This window comes from Urocitellus parryii, unplaced genomic scaffold (assembly GCF_045843805.1).
Source record: "Urocitellus parryii isolate mUroPar1 unplaced genomic scaffold, mUroPar1.hap1 Scaffold_227, whole genome shotgun sequence".
Lineage (NCBI taxonomy): Eukaryota > Metazoa > Chordata > Mammalia > Rodentia > Sciuridae > Urocitellus > Urocitellus parryii.
This window is the reverse complement of record NW_027552365.1, coordinates 141789-157876: the sequence shown is the minus strand read 5'-3', so window position 1 is coordinate 157876 and position 16088 is coordinate 141789. Positions and strand designations below refer to the sequence as shown.

The following is a 16088-nucleotide window of genomic DNA, read 5'->3' as shown; positions in this document are numbered from 1 at the left end:
GCCCTTCAAGAATTAGGACATTCTAGCATTTCAAGCAGGCATTGATGCAGGAAAGATGAGTCTGGACACCTGAGGAATTTGGAGGAAGCAGATTTATTTAAGCTGCAGCAACCCAGAAGGGATAACACCAAACAATCTCTGGACCCCAGGTCTGGAAATTCTCTAACATTGCAGTGGGTGGTTACACAGCACAATGTTTAATATAACTTAACTTTGTTCCACATTCATAGGTTAAACAGAGGTTTCACAATGTTTTACACAGAAAACAGAAATTTTCACACATCAAAAAACTTGATTGGAGACTATTTTTCTTTAGGATGTAGATGAGCACAATACCTTTATTTTTATGTGGTGCTGAGAATTGAACAAGGGGCCTCACATGTGCGAGGCAAGTGCTCTATCACTGAGCCACAACCCCAGCCCTGCAGGCCTAACTCTTACAAGAAAGAGAAACCTGGCCTTTACAACAAAAAGGAGCTCAAAGCACAATGAGTGCTCTGGAAATTTTGTTGACTTCTTAAAATAATCTCTTCTTGATTAGGAGAGAGACTTGTGTGTTACAATTAAGGTGGGAGTCTTTTGAAAACTACAGCATTACCCCCTTTGATGCTCATTATTTAATCCTCTAAGTCAAAGGGCATTATTATCTTCTTGGCTTAAAGTTTTATATAATGTAATATCATAGTTCTTGTTTCTCTTTTTTAAAAAGGAAACCTGCTTCTATTGTAGAACCACTAGTTTTAATGAAAAGAGGAAACAAACATGGAAGCAATACACAAGTTCAGAGCACAATCCATGCTATGTCAATTAAGCTTTTGAATCCACCAAGAAAAGGAAACCATCCTCCAAATAGTGAGCTTGGATCTCAACTGCAATGCCCTTTCAGGATTGAACTGGTACATGTGTTTGTTTTCTGATATTATTAACTATGTGTTTGATTGTTATCAGTCCTAGAGTCAAGACAAAACAAAGGACTCTGTATATGACAGAAGTAAGGGGTGGCAATGACAGGATAAGAGTGAAACAGTCCATTTTCCTTTTGGTTAGTATATCTTTCACCTTGTACATCCAACCCAGAGTGGCTGAAGCAGGGCTGATGTTTCCTCAAGCTTTGGGCACATTCAGGCTAGTCGGCTTCCAGAGTGACTTGAGCAGGGTTGGTGTCCTTCGGATCTTTGAGTTTCTCTGGTGTTTCCTTCTTCCTGATGCTCAGCTTAAGGGGTACAAATTAAGGAGGGAAAGCTGCAAAAGAATGTGCGTAAGAATAAGAGATTTTATTTTCAGGAGGTTCCAAAGCAGGCTAAAAGGAACAAAGTATTACATAATGTATATCTCTGCATATGTACATACATGCATTGACATATTTGGTGACACTCTAAAAATTAGAGTAAGGGATTGTAGATAGTGCTCTATGTGGGGGTGTGACAAGAGGTGGGGGATATCCCAGGAGGCTTGAACTATGTAGATCTAAGTCAATGTAACTTTAAACAAATTTGAAAACAGCCTATAATTTCACAAGCCCGACCCAACATCGGCTTATGATCTTCCATATATTATTTTTTCATCTAAAAAATGAAGTCAATTCAACCGCCTGCTCACAGGTCAGTTGCCTTCCAAAGGTGCACCTCTAAGTGCGTTGACTTTAATCTCAGAATATATTTCTGCATGGAAATCATGTCAAATGCCTTCCTGGCTCCCAAAGTTTAGGTACTGCTCAACAGCTTAATTTTACCCCTGGCTTATCCTCCTCACCAACTTTACCTTACCAGATGCAAACCCAAGGTTGTACTTAGTTCTGCACCCTGGTCAAGGTCACCCAGTTAAGAGGGATTTAAATCCAGCTCTACCCAATCTGAAGTCTTTACTTCTCCTCACACCACCCCTTAGCCAGACAAACTTGCTTACTTCTATTTTTCCTTTCTTGATAATCTCTTGGAAGAAGCCAGTGTTAGGCTAAATTTGGTAGATTTGGAGGGTATTTTCCTAATAGGCTATTTTGCCTACAAGTCCAGGTATGGCCAGTCTGGCTGTCCCCAGCCTGCTGCAATGTACTGGGGCCTCACACCACTGCCCCAGAGAACCTGTGCCCAGATGACCCTATGTCCAGGACACAGAGTCTCCTCAGGGAAGAGTGGAGGAGTAGGAGAAGGAGACACCACGGAAAGTTCAGGAGAAAGGACCAGAAGGTTCTTCCAGGACTAGACTCCCAGAGCAGCCAAAGATCCCTCTCTATCTTGCCCTACAGGATCAGGTCTAGACCTTGCCAGCAGCTCCCAGGCTCTAACCCCACCCTCTCACCAGTGAGCTGGACCCACCTAGTCCCACCCACTGCCTGCTGTGAGGACTGCAGCCTTTATTTAGAGTGCTCACTTGTTTTTTTGGATGAGTTCTCTGAGTTAGAGCCACAACTCCTCAAGGGTCCTGAGGACTGGTGTCTGGTCCTGGGGTGACAAAAGGCAGGCAGCATGCAGTGGAACTTGGTGAGGTGACTGTAAGGGAGAATGATCAGTTTCCCAGCTCTTATACATCTTGAGCAGAGAAGCATCCTTGGGCTCAATTCACTGCAATGGCACCATCATGAAAAGGTGGCATATGGTGGCAAGAGCAGCATCCAGCTGTTTTGGGCATAGGGCATCAGGCGTCGAAAGTCAGGAGTCGAGTATTGGCGTGGGGTGGGGGTGACTGTGGTGGTGTCAGCATGCAGCTGTCACTTGGGAGATCCTTGATTCCTACTCATGGTGGCAGTGACAGTGAAACAATCCAGAAACAGTGGTTGTAACAACAGATGCATCCAGCCATGAGTGTTTTCATCTGCCATAGTGACAAGGGTTTGGCTGCATTTGCACTGAAGTGGGCACCAGTACTGAGTGTCACTGTCTAGTATCCATGTTAAAGTCTGGTGGCAGCAGGGTGGAGCTCCAGAGTCTGGCAGGGGCCGGAGCAACATGCAGCTGCATCAGGGGTCCATCCTCAGTAGCGGGGTCGGGCACCAGGTGTGGTGTAAAGTACGGTGACATTGGGGCCTTGGTGGGCATTGTTGGAGTCCATCTGGAGTTTGGAAGTTTGAGTGCTGCACAATGGTGGTGGCACCATAAGAGTTCAGAAGCAGGGGCAGCAACAACAGGCAGTGTACAGCAGTGAGCATCTTCATCCTGCAGAAGTAACTGGGGTCCAGTTGCAGGACAGTGAAAGTGGCATCCAGTGGCCATGTGGGGAGTCTGGTTGGCTGCAGCGAAGAGTTCCAGGCTGGCAGGGCAACAAGGGCATGGGATAGTGGGTGTCAGAGTGATAAGGTAACCAGTAGCTGGGAAGTCCTCTGTGGTGGAGGCTCCAGGCCCTGGTCTTGTGCATGGTCGACTGGCCTGCTCAGGAAGAAGAATGCGGGAGGTGGTGGTACCCAGGCAGCTGCCCAGGACCTTCTGCTTCCCACAGCTGCCATGTCTCGCTCTGTCTATGAGCCCACTGTGTGTGTCTGCTCACCCCATCGCCTGATATACCCTCTCTACTGAGGAAGGTTGTCTGCTAGGTTGGGCGGTCTTGAGAGAGAACCTCACCATCCCCAGCCACTTCCTGAGTGGACTGTGGGTGCAGAAAGCAGAGGTCCTAGGACATCTTCACCCCCAAAGTGCATTTCTGTGGCTGGGGGTGGCAGAAGACCAAGACAGAGAACTCGTTGCCCTTAGACTCCCACTGCCACCTGTGCCCTCCACCTTGTCCCAGCCCAGGGATGCACTTGGAGGGTGAGGATTTTCTAGGCCCCCCCACCTCCCACCTCTGCACTCTGCTACCCCAGCCCAGGGGAGATGTAGCTAGGGAGGGTGGGTGCCTTCTCCAAAGGCTGCCCCAGCTGGCAGCAGGCCTACTCATCCCTCAGAGGCTGCAACTCAGGGAGGGGCAGGGTGAACTCAAGGATTAGGTGAGCAGCCTGGTGGGCTCCAGGCCAATGCCAGGCATTGCTGGAATGGGCAGCATAAGGTCCTCAGCAGGTGTCTGGCTACCACCGCCTCCTGCGCCCTGCTTTGTGGGCAGGCAGGCCCTACAAGGAGCAATACCAGTTGCCTGGAGGAGCCACTGCAGAGGCCATCACAGCCTCCAGTCACCCTCTGACTCTGAGGCCTGCTGTCCCAAGCTGTCACCATCACCGCTAACAGAGCTCCACACTGAAGCCACTGGAGTCCCCACAGGGCCACCAGTGATGCCGCAGCCACCATCACTGCACTGGGACCAGACTCCTGCCACTGCCAGAGGATGAGAATGCAACTCTCTGGATGCCTGGCTTGACGTTGCCACCTACAGACTCCTCAGTTGCCTTTGCCACCACTGCCATAACTGAACTTCAGACACCAATACCTCAAGCACAACACATCTTCATCGAATAGCTTAGCAAGACCTTCTAGATAACTTGCAAGAGCTTCTCCATCAGCACTTGTTTTTTTGCCTTGCACGTTTTCTTTATGGAGAGGGGCTTCTTGGCAAAAACATAATGGACCAAACTCTGGCAGTTGCAATGAAGTGGGCACCAGTACTGAGTGTCACTGTCTAGTATCCATGTTAAAGTCTGGTGGCAGCAGGGCGGAGCTCCAGGGTCTGGCAGGTGCAGGAGCAACATGCAGCTGCATCAGGGGTCCATCCTCAGTAGAGGGGTCGGGCACCAGGTGTGGTGTAAAGTACGATGACATTGGGGCCTTGGTGGGCATTGTTGGAGTCCATCTGGAGTTTGGAAGTTTGAGTGCTGCACAATGGTGGTGGCACCATAAGAGTTCAGAAGCAGGGGCAGCAACAACAGGCAGTGTCCAGCAGTGAGCATCTTCATCCTGCAGAAGTAACTGGGGTCCAGCTGCAGGACAGTGAAAGTGGCATCCAGTGGCCATGTGGGGAGTCTGGTTGGCTGCAGCGAAGAGTTCCAGGCTGGCATGGCAGCAAGGGCATGGGATAGTGGGTGTCAGAGTGATAAGGTAACCAGTAGCTGGGATGTCCTCTGTGGTGGAGGCTCCAGGCCCTGGTCTTGTGCATGGTCGACTGGCCTGCTCAGGAAGAAGAATGCGGGAGGCGGTGGTACCCAGGCAGCTGCCCTGGACCCTATGCTTGCCACAGCTGCCATGTCTTGCTCTGTCCATGAGCCCACTGTGTGTGTCTGCTCACCCCATCGCCTGATATAGCCTCTCTACTGAGGAACTAGGTTGTCTGCTAGGTTGGGGCGGTCTTGAGAGAGAACCTCACCATCCCCAGCCACTTCCTGGGTGGACTGTGGGTGCAGAAAGCAGAGGTCCTAGGACATCTTCACCCCCAAAGTGCATTTCTGTGGCTGGGGGTGGCAGAAGACCAAGACAGAGAACTCGTTGCCCTTAGACTCCCACTGCCACCTGTGCCCTCCACCTTGTCCCAGCCCAGGGATGCACTTGGAGGGTGAGGATTTTCTAGGCCCCCCCACCTCCCACCTCTGCACTCTGCTACCCCAGCCCAGGGGAGATGTAGCTGGGGAGGGTGGGTGCCTTCTCCAAAGGCTGCCCCAGCTGGCAGCAGGCCTACTCATCCCTCAGAGGCTGCAACTCAGGGAGGGGCAGGGTGAACTCAAGGATTAGGTGAGCAGCCTGGTGGGCTCCAGGCCAATGCCAGGCATTGCTGGAATGGGCAGCATAAGGTCCTCAGCAGGTGTCTGGCTACCACCGCCTCCTGCGCCCTGCTTTGTGGGCAGGCAGGCCCTACAAGGAGCAATACCAGTTGCCTGGAGGAGCCACTGCAGAGGCCATCACAGCCTCCAGTCACCCTCTGACTCTGAGGCCTGCTGTCCCAAGCTGTCACCATCACCGCTAACAGAGCTCCACACTGAAGCCACTGGAGTCCCCACAGGGCCACCAGTGATGCCGCAGCCACCATCACTGCACTGGGACCAGACTCCTGGTGTTGGGCCTACATTTCCTTTTAGCAGGTGCAGGGTTTCTGGTCTAATTCCTAGGTCTCCAATTCAGTTTGAGTTGACATGTTTGCAGGGTGAGAGGTTGGAGTTAAATTTTATTCTATTTCATATAGATTTCCAGTTTTTCCAGGACCATTGGTTAAAAAGGCTATCTTTTCTCCAACATATGTTTTTGGTACCTTTGTCTAGTATAAGATAATTGTATTGTGTGGGTTTGTCTCTTTGTCTTCTATTCTATTCTGTGGCCTTCATATCTGTTTTGGTGCTAGCTGTTTTTGTTACAATAGCTTTGTACTATAATTTGAGATCTGGTATTGTGATGCCTCCTGCTCTGCTCTTCTAGCCTAGGATTGCTTTGGCTATTCTGGGTCTTTTATTTTTCCAAATAAATATTATAAGTGCTTCTTATAGTTCTGTGAAGATTGTCATTGGAATTTTGATGGGATTTGCATTGAATCTGTACATGCTTCTGGTAGAATGCCATTTTGATAATATTAATTCTGCCTATATAAGAATATGAGAGATTTTTCCATCTTCTAAGGTCTTCCTCAATTATTTTCTTTATTTTTTGAGGGGGGAGGGTGGTACCAGGGATTGAACTCAGGGGAACTCAAGAACTTAGCCACATCCCCAGCCCTATTTTGTATTTTATTTAAAGACAGGGTCTTACTGAGTTGCTTACTGCCTCACTTTTGCTGAGACTGGCTTTGAACTCACAATCCTCCTGCCTCAGCCTCCCAAGCCACCGGGATTACAGGCATGCACCACCGAACCCAGCTATTTTCTTAAGAGTTCTATATTTCTTATTGTAGAGATCCTTCAACACTTTTGTTAGATTTATTTCCAAGTATTTTTGAGACTATTGTGAATAGAATAGTCTTTCTAATTTATTTTTTAGTTGATTCATCATTAGAGTATAGGAATACGATTGATTTACAAGTGTTGATATTGTATCCTGTTACATTACTGAATTCACTTCTGAGTTCTCAAAGTCTCCTGCTGGAGTTATTTGAGTCTTCTAAATATAGTAGTATCATATCATCAGCATACAGAGATAATTTGAATTCTTCTTTTCACATTTGCATTTCTACAGATTCCTTCTCTTGCCTGAGTGCTCTGGCTAGAATTTCAAGGACTATTTTGAAAAGGACTTGTGAAAGTGGGCATACTTGCCTTGTTTCTGTTTTTAGAGGAAGTGATTTCAGTTTTACTCCATTCAGTACAATGTTGGCATTGGGTTTGTCATATATAGCATTTTATTGTTCAGTTAAATTTCTTCTGTCTGTAGTTTTTCAAAATAAATGGGTGCTGTACTTTGTCAAATGGTTTATCTGCAACTATTGATATTATCATGTGATTCTTGTCCTTAAGTCTATTTTTATAGCAAATTACATTTATCAATTTCTGTATGTTGAGCCAAACTTACGTCTCTGAGATAATACCCACTTGATCTTGATGCACTTTTTAATGTTTTTGTCAACATTGTCAAGATTTTCTAGCTTATTGGGATATAAATTTTCAAAATAGATTCTGTGGTGATTTTTCCTTTTTCATCCTGAATTTTTTTTTTGCCTTCTTTCTTTTTGTTAGTGTTTATCAATCTTGTTTATCCTTTCAAAAAACCAATTCTTTCTTATGTTGATCTCTCCGATCTTTTTTTTTATATTCTCAATTTCATTGATTTCTGCTCTGGTTTTAATTATTTCCTATCTTCTTCTGATTTTGGTATTGGTGTATTTGTTCTTGTTTTTCTATGACCTTGAGATGTAATGTTCGATTATTTATTTGGTATCTTTCTATTATTATACTATATGAGCTCAATGCTATGAACTTAGAGATTTTGATATGTTGTATTACTATTCTCATTTACTTGTAATTTTTTTAAATTTCTCTTCTGATTTCTTCTACTGTGCATTCATCATTCAAATGTGTAGTATTTAATCTCCTGGTGTTAAAGTGGATTTTTTAAAAAAATATTATCATTGATTTCTAACTTCATTCCTTTATGATCTGATAGAATGCAAGGTATTGTCTCTATTTTGCAAAGATTTGCTTTATGACCTAAAACATGGTCTATTTTAGAAAATTTTCCACTTGATGTTAAGAATAAGAAAGTGAAACAAGTCATTGATTGATGAAATATTTCATGGATGACTATTAGTTCCACTTATAAATTTTATTTTTTAATTCTGTAAAATCCTTATTTAGTTTATGTTTGAAGGATCTATACAGTGATGATAAAGGTGTGTTAAAATCACCTAGTATTAGTGTTTTGTTGATATATAATATTGATTTCATTTTTTAAATTAAAAATTTTGTTTGTTGGATGTATGTAGATGCTCTTTTGTTTGGGGGACTAATATTTACAATCATTATGTTTTTGATATGCTCCCTTAAGCAGCATGAAGTGACCTTCTTTTTCTCTTCTGATTTATTATGTCTTAATGTCCACATTATCTGATATGAGAAGAGCTGCCCCTGATTGTTCATGAGTACAGTTTGAATGGTATGTCTTTTTCATCCTTTTACCTTCAGTCTGTGGATGTCTTTGCCTGTAAGTTGAGTCTCTTGGAGACAGCATAATGTTGGGTCCTGCTTTTTAATCCAATCTGCCAACCTGTGTCTTTTTTTTTTTTTTTTACATTCCATATTGTACCTTTATTATCATAAAGTTCTTAAGCACTCAATGTGGTTAAGAAATATTTTAGGCCACTGCCAAAGGGGAAGTGAGCTGAGGCTGGAGCGATGGCCCTGGTTTGGTGCCCGCGGCCACCGCCGCCGTCGCCACTAGCACGTCGGGAGCAGCTGCGGCCCCAGCCAGAATGGGGGCCGAAGTCGCGGCTGGAGTGGGAGCGGCGTGTGTGAGTAGCTGAAGTCGCCCGTGTCGCAACACCTCAAACTCAGCCGGAGCGCTTCAGGTGGGGGGAGCGACGGTCGCCCCCTGAGTACTGCCCCCCGCCCCCCGGCCCAGACAGCAGGGCTGGGGTCTCCCAGGCACCTGACTAGCTGCTGTCGCGCCAGGCCCTCCAACCCGGACTCCCTTCAAACTCTATTAAGACCTTGGAACTCAGAAAGGATAAGAACACTGCATAAAGACATAGGGGTAGTCACTGATGGGGACCTTCATTCCCACGCAGATCCACCTCAGGCCAGGATCCCTGCTCCTTTTCCTACAATGCCATTCCCTACACGGCACAAACAACTTGGACGGAAGTTCAAAGCAATGTTTATCTTTAATATGTGGAGGCAAGAGAGATTTCCAAATTACAAAAGTAAGCAACTGCAGTACTCAGAGAAACTTTGGAGGTAGCCTTATCAAACCTTCTAATTTTTCAGAGATTAACATAGGAGCTTAGAGCAGTTAAGGGGTTTTATTCATTGTTGAGTATAGTTATGGACAGGCTAAATATAGTCTTATTTTGTTTAGTTTTGTCTTTATGAGGGTTCTTACCTGCAAATATACTTGAGAAGGTTGTAATTCACCACTGGCAAACTCTTCACCTGCTTTGCTAATTCCTTAACACCCTGAGTACAAAGAAGAAGAGAATTAATGTCATCTATGTATTGGTCTTGTTATTAAAGTAAGTAGAAAATAGCAATATTGTTCTTTATTTCAGCACCTATTATCAGTGAAAGAGTCTTTCCTGAAGATGTTCCACTGTTATGGGGAATATTTTAGAAATATTTTCAGAAATGTATAAGTATTTAAAATATTTCCCATAACTGCAGTCAATATAGTACAATAATGTGCCAATCAATCATGACTACATATAGGAAGGTGGTCCAAAAGATTATATCATCCATCTAATGATGGTATGGGCATCTTAGTTTGTATATGTACATGTTAAGGTATTTACACAATGATGAAACATATTAAAGATGTTTCTCAGAACATATCCCCAGTGTTATGTATTATTTGTAGAGAAACAGACTTAAGTGAAGCTCTTTTAACATTTTTAACAGTTGTTTACAATGACTGATGAGTTTTCAACTCATTAGTTGAAAACAAAAAATAGCATTGTTGTAGTGAAGGTCCTTCCCATTTTCACCATGCCGAGAAGGTTGATAAACACATGCCTACTGACTATTCAATCTCTCTGGATTGGTCATGCCTACAGTATATCATTAGTTGCGACACAAAGAGAGTTGGAAAGCCTGATCTTCCTGGAAAGTTCACAAGGGATTAATTTATTCTGTTCTCATGTAGAACTTCCTCTAAAATGTAAATGGCCCTAGAAAAGCCAATTGATAATGCAATCTGATTTCTTCTTCCTGTAAAGGGTCAGTTAGTAAGTATTTTAGGCTTTACAGGACACATGGTCTCTGTTATAACTACCTGAGTATTCTGTTATTATACAAAAACAGCCACAGTTGATATTATGAAACAACAACAACAAAAATAAAATTGCATTTGTAAAAACAGGCAGCAGTTTTTGACAATTATGGCAAGAGAGTTCAATGGAAGAAAGAAGAGTCTTCAAAAAAATGGTGCTGAGACTATTGGATATCCACATGCAGAAGAATAAAGTTGGCTCCTTTCCCTGCATCATAACATGAGCTCAAAATGGAACAAAGATCTCAGTGTAAGAGTTGAAGTTACAAAATTCTTAGAAGACCATAGAGGAGTAAATATGACTTTTTCTTAAACACAGGCTTCTTAGACATGACACAAAAAGCACAAATGACCAAATAAAAATAAATAAAATACATGAAATACTTCATCAAAATGAAAAAGGTTTTATGCTTTAAAGGACATCATCAGGAAAATGAAGAGATAATAATTTAAATGGGAGAAATATTAGCAAATCATATATCTGATAAGGAACATGATTTAACTATATAAATTCTTACAACTCAAAAATAAGACAAATACAGTTGGTCCTCCATATTCATGGATTCAACCAACTGCAGATTAAAAATGTTAGGAAAAAAATGTATCTGTACTGAACAGTACTGACATTTTTCTTATCACTGTTCCCTAAACAACACAGAATAACAACTATTAGCACAGCATTTACTTTGTACTATGTACTACAAATAATTTAGAGATGATTTAAAGTACACAGGAAGCTATGCCTAGGTTATATGCAAACACTACACCATTTTATGTAAAGGACTTGAACATTCATGGATTTAGGTATCTGCAAGGAGGCCTGGAATCAATCACCTGAGAGACTGGGATGGTTGTAATGCAATTAAAAATAGGAAACTAATCTGAATAGATATTTTTTTCCAAAGAAAGTATATAAATAGCCAATAAACACCATGAAAAAATATTTAGCATCATTAGCCATCAGGAAAACGCCATTCAAACCTCAATGATACACTCCTGACATGTATTAGAATGTCTATGGTCAAAAAGACAGATAATAGTAAGTGATGACAGAGATGTAAAGAGATTGGAATCTGCACACATGCCTGATGGTAATTAAAAATTCACACTCTTTTTGGAAAAAAATAGAGCTACATATGGACCAGCAATTCTATCTTTAAGGTATATATCCAAATGAAATGAAAACATATTTCCATGCAAACCTTGGCACATAAATGTTCATAGTAGCATTATTGCTAATAGTCAAATAATGGAAATTTAAAAACTGATGAATGAATAAGAAATAGAATACTGTTTGGAAATTTTAAAAATGAAATACTGATAAATGGTACAATGTGAATGAACTTTGAAAAAGACGAAAAAGCCTAGTCACAGAAAACAACATATTGAATGATCTTGTTTATATAAAATGTCCAGCAGAGGCATACCTGTAGGGGAAGAAATTAGATTAGTATTTGCCAAGAGCTGGGGAAAGGGGAATTCACAGAGGCTCTGAGATTTGTTTTAGGGAAATAGAAATTTTGTAAATATTCTAAAATTGAATTTTAGTGCTGGTTGCACAACTCTGAGAATATATAAGTACTGAATTATAAAGTTTAAACCATTGATTTATAGTACGGTAATTACATCTCAATAAAGCTGTTTTTAACAAAAATAGGCAGGAAGTAGGATTTGGTTTATAGGCCATTATTTGAGATACTTTGGAGGTACTCAACAAAGGAGGTTATGAAACAAGGTGCCCGTGTTCTTCTTGGAAGATATGACCTAATGTAGGACCATGAATCAACCCTTTAGGGGAGCCAAGTGCCATAAAGCACTGATTTCATTCATTCAGCCACATTCTTCTTTCTGATCAGACAGGGAACAGAAATGGGACTTGAGTTGTGCATAGAAGGTCTAAATGTGTGTGATGAAGAGAATGGGGGAAATGTCCAAGAATAGGACAAGAGGAAAATTGCAAATTAAATAGTAAAATCACAGACAAAACCTGCATGCCAAAGCTTATTAAAAACAAATGCATCAACTTACCGCTTCCTCTTCCTTGCTGAGCAGCTTGGCACATGACAAGAAATCTTCATACTTAGCATATGGAATAACTGGTTCTGGAAGTTCTCGAAGATACAGTTTAAGGAGTGAGGCCACCGTGTGCACGTCCATGTTGCTATGGAGACAGAAGTTGAAAGGTATTTTAGGGGGTAACTTTATATCATTTAGTTTATTATTATTATTATTATTAGTGTGAAATATATGCCAAGGAGTCCCAATTCTATCTAAGTTTGCAACTGAATTAGTCAATCCAGTTTCCAGGGAGCACACACTTTTGTAATGTCTATTAGACGCCACCAAGGGTGGGAAAGAGAGAGTGACAAGACACTTTCAGACTCCTTCACGTGGTGTGAAAATAGTTGAAAGTTCAAGCATTTTGCTTAGGTGTGTATTTTTTATTTGTTCTTTTTAGATACACATATCAGTAGAGTGAATTTCAGCATATTATACATGATGTGGAGTTCCACTCATTGTGTATTCATATATGAACGTGGGAAAGTTATATCTGATTCATATGTGTATATTGGATGGCAAGCAAAAGTGTTAGCTTTGGAAAACTATGAGAATATATCAGGCCACAAAATATAATACACTTTACAACAAATACCAAATTTATGTTTGTGTATGTTTGTATTCTGTGTTAGAATTCATTACTTCTGAATCCTGACTTCATCTCTCAAAATGTTGAACTCATTTTAGGGAGACATTGGTGATTGGTTCCAGATACTTGAAGCTTAGTATGACACACTTTTTAAGCACAACTCATTATGAAGATGTTGGCTCTCAGCATAATTGCTTGTCTACTATTCTAAAAGAGTTGGGAATTCTTAGATCCCTCTAGAAAGAGAAAGGAAATCCTCTGAAAATAAACAATTACAATTTTAACATATTCTTTACATAACTCATATAATTTATATTTATCCCCTGCAGAACACCAGAGTGGCAGGATAATTTACTGAATGTGAATGTATATATTCTTCTCTGTATTCCCATTCCATGTTAATCCATGAATATGGATAACAGGAAAGAGGGGAACCAAACTGTTTTTGAGTGGGAGTTATTTATTTGGGGGGGGGGGAAAGAAGCAGGTTGAATAAGTGAGGCAGGAAATGTGGTAGTGAGTAAATCAGGGGATTCTGTAAGAAGTAAAAGCTTACACCATACTCCCAGTTTCAGGAGTGGGTAAGACCCTGGAAGGCTCTGCCTTTAGGATAGAAGCTGGGATGCAGCACTAGGGAGTACTCTCTTGTCCCAATGGTGATGCCATATGTATGAGCTAGGACAATGTGCCTCTCAGTTCTCAATTTTGAACTCATGGATTGATTTCATCAAGTATTTACTGCGTATCTATTCTGTGTTGGACACTATAGAAAACACAGTGGCTAGGGTCTCAGGAATTAACAAATAAAGGTATTTTTAAAGCCTGCTTATAATTTATAATTTAGGGGGGCAGCAAATATTAAGCCAATGATAATATACTATGTAATTATAGAGTTGTAGTGGGTGGTAAGAAGGAAAACTATAGGATGTTGTTTAATAACAATAGAGGACTAACCAGGCATAGGGTGGGCTTCTCTGAGGAAATGAGGCTTGGACAAAGATTGGAAGGGTGTAGTAGAGTGAACCGAGAGCAGAAGGACGGAGAAGTGCATTACTGCTTAAAGAAAGGAAGGGAAACAGTTTGAAGAGGGAGGCAGCCTTGTGCCCTTAAAGACCTGTTAAAGACTGGGAAATTCAGAGCCTCCAATGGGGGTGGATATGGTTAGAGTGGCAGGGAGCAGCTTCATGAGCCACAGAGCTTTACCTACCTGGGGACAAGCACTGAGGTTTTTTTGTGTGGGTGTTAGAGTCTGTCAGAATAAGCATACCATGAGTGATTTTGAAGATATTAAAATGATGATTTGATCTAATGGGGCATGTTACATTAACTTTATGTTTCTAACAAATAAGTATATTTTAAAAAATTGTCAATGGTAAGGCAATATCAATAAAGAGGTTCTCTTAAAGATTTGTGAATAAAAATCACATCTCAAGGACCTCTTGAAATCTAGGTTCAGGCTTATTAATTTCCAAAAATAATTTCTAATTTTTTTAAAAAAGATGGACCTATAATAGTTTCAGTAGTAAGACAAAAAAAATTCATGTATGTTGTTGTTTACTGGTAAAGCTGTCCATTTCACGAGTATCCAAACCTTCTATGTCTCTGTTCCTATATAGTAAAGTGCCTGCCTTGAAAGAGCAGTCACCAGGAGTAACAAAATTGCAGCCTGAGGCAGGAGAGGCAGTGCAATCAAATGTTCCAATAAACTACTTCCACTTTTTGACTTCACTCTAATTCAACCTACTGTCATGACTGGATGGGATCTGTTTTGCCTCTAGATTCAATGACAAAATGTTGCTAAAGTTATAAGAAGGGAGAGAGAAAAATATAAAATCAAAATACAAAATAAGTACATATATATTTCAATATGTTGAGTGTGTTATATATAATTTATATTTCTATATAAACACTATATTAAATATTTATGAGTAAATGCAATAAAGAAAGAATATAATAAAGAAAAAAAGGAACATATTTAACAGGAAATCTGTTTTAGAATTTCGTTGACGATTTATTCATTCCATTCACTTTCCTGGAACACACTGTTTTTATGTTAACGTCCTGAATTCCTTCCTCTATTATTTCGCTTCTGAAGAAGGGAAACATTTTGGTGTTGAGAACATTCGAACACTAGGTGGCAAGCTTGCAAAGTTAGACTGTGAGGCCCGGAGAAAATTGTGAAGGATGGAAGGCAGCAGAATCATTCTTCCTCTACCAGCAATGTCCTTAACATCAAAGCTGCAGTGATGTTCCAAGAATTAAAACATTGGAGCTATGAATCAAAGTAAGAGAGATGGAGTGGGATGATTATTTTATTCCTTGCCTGAAATAATCCTTTGCCTTAGCTTTTTAATATTATAGTATATATGGCCACAGGTAATTACACCGAAATGAAAATGACATAGAAATAATAAAGAATGATCGTATGTATTTTCTGTTTTCTTTTTTCCCCCCAATTAACGAAGGCTATTCAAGTTTGGTTTAAAGACTTAAAATTTTATGACTTTTGGGGGGGACTTCATTAAACCTAGTTCTTTGTAGAAACAGAGACTTCTGCATTTTTTTCAGCTTTCTCATTTTGGCTTTGTACTTTCCTACTGAATGGAAGGAAACAATTACTTTTGGACGGACTCCAACATGCTTTGCCTCTTCTGATTCATGTCCTGTGGCTCACATTGGGTCACTCTGCCGTGGCTGCTAATAGGCTACCTAGAGCAATGGGAGACTGGGGTTTCTCTGAAAAAATCTCTTCGTAGGTTTACTCTGTGAGATGACAATCTTCCACATCTAACTCTCCAGCCTGATATCTCTGATTAAAAAGCCACTACTTTGATTCATTGATATTTACTTTACTACATACAACTAATTAACTAGATACCAATGTTTTGTGTTAACAGCCTAATGCACCTTCAATGACATGTTATTTTGCCTCAGAGATATTTATCTAGTCTTTGCCAAAGTGAAGTGAAGTGACTAATTGTGACAAAAGTCTATGTATAATGGGGAATAAAAATTGTTACCTGGTTAACAACAACAACACCTCTCCACACTCTAGGCCCTCTCTGTGATCCAACCAGTAGATTCTGTAATTAATCCCATTTGAGGCACTTGAACAGGACATCGCACAGATAGGTTCCTTTGGTAGGACTTCAAAACTACTCGGTAATGTAAAATCACTACATAGACTCAAG

At 41.2% G+C, this 16088-nt stretch overlaps 1 long non-coding RNA gene across 1 annotated transcript; it reads right to left on the bottom strand.

Moving 5' to 3' along the window:
- Window positions 1-110: 110 nt before the first annotated feature.
- Window positions 111-12392, bottom strand: LOC144251802 (uncharacterized). The gene is made up of 3 exons (XR_013342752.1): window positions 12279-12392; window positions 9369-9442; window positions 111-1242 (listed from the first exon to the last, which is right to left on the bottom strand). It is a non-coding gene; the product is annotated as an uncharacterized LOC144251802 (long non-coding RNA).
- Between the last annotated feature and the right edge of the window lie 3696 nt (window positions 12393-16088).